Here is a 1,376-nt window from a genome sequence, read left to right as displayed (position 1 = left end):
TCAAAGTTCTCATCTTCTTCTTCTTCTTCTCCTTCTTTTTCTTTACTACTACTATTATTGCTGTTATTGCTATTATTATTATTGTTGTTATTGTATTATTGTTATAATTTGTACAATTAACCTCCCTGTGGTTCGACCCCGGTCTTGCCGGGTTATTTATTACTTCGACACTCCTGTATTTGAGAGAAGACATCAATCTTTTAGTCGTGTCACTTCTAATATGAACAATAACATCACTTACAAAAACAAAAACAATGTTATGTTGAATGCTAATTTAGGCATGTCGTTTATGGATATTAAACAAGCTATATATCATAATCTTAAGTGGTATTATAATAATATTAAGGTCGACATCATATAGAGGTATAAAGTTTGGGAACATTATTAGTATCTTGTACCAATTGCATATGATATTAGTTTTAAGATAATGATTGACTCTTTTGTCTAAAGTGGATTGCATATGAATAAATTGTATATTGTTAGTTAATCAAATCCTTTATTTGGCTTGAATTCTAGTCAAAAGGGTAGAAAAGCATCACAATCTGCTAATGCATCTCAGTCAGATATTATTCAACTTTTACCTTCTTTTCATGGCTTAGATTTAAAAAATCCATACTTGCATTTAAGGGAATTAGAGGAGGTTTGCAACACGTATAATGACTCAAATTGTAGCATGAACACCATTAGATTAAAGCTTTTTTCTTTTTCATTAAAAAATAAAGCTAAAACATAGCTACAAAATTTAAGACTAGGATTCATTTGTACTTAGGATGAAATGCAACAATAGTTTTTAAAGAAGTTTTTCCCATCTCATAGAACAAACTCTTTCAAGAGACAAATCACCACTTTCACTCAAAAACCAGGAGAAACATTTTACAAATGTTGGGATAGGTATCGAGACTTGCTTAGTACTTGCCCTCATCATGGTTTTGAAACATTGAGATTGGTTTCACATTTCTATGAAGGGTTAACACCTAGAGATAGACAAATAATTAAATTGATATGCAACGAAACTTTGAAGATAAAGATCCTGATAAAGCAATGGAGTACTTAGACTTGTTAACTGAAAATGCTCAAAATTGGGACCCCGCGGGTACATATGAGGCACCGAGTAAAACTCAACCTCACACATCTAGTGGAGGCATGTACAACCTTAGGGAAGATCATGACCTTCAAGCCAAGTTTGCATCTTTAGCTAGAAAAGTCGAGGCACTAGAATTGAAAAAGAGTGGTCAATTAAAATCTATTGAAAACATTGTGTGTCAAATCTGTGAAACTAATGAACAGCCTCAACCAATGACTATTCAACCTTACCTTTTTGTAAGGAATGTCTCTATGAACAATCCTATGCTTTAAACAATTTTCAAAGGCTCAAT

This window comes from Populus euphratica, unplaced genomic scaffold (assembly GCF_000495115.2).
Source record: "Populus euphratica unplaced genomic scaffold, PopEup_1.0 scaffold9.1, whole genome shotgun sequence".
NCBI classification, from domain to species: domain Eukaryota; kingdom Viridiplantae; phylum Streptophyta; class Magnoliopsida; order Malpighiales; family Salicaceae; genus Populus; species Populus euphratica.
The sequence above is the reverse complement of the archived record's forward strand: the minus strand, read 5'-3'. Positions refer to the sequence as shown.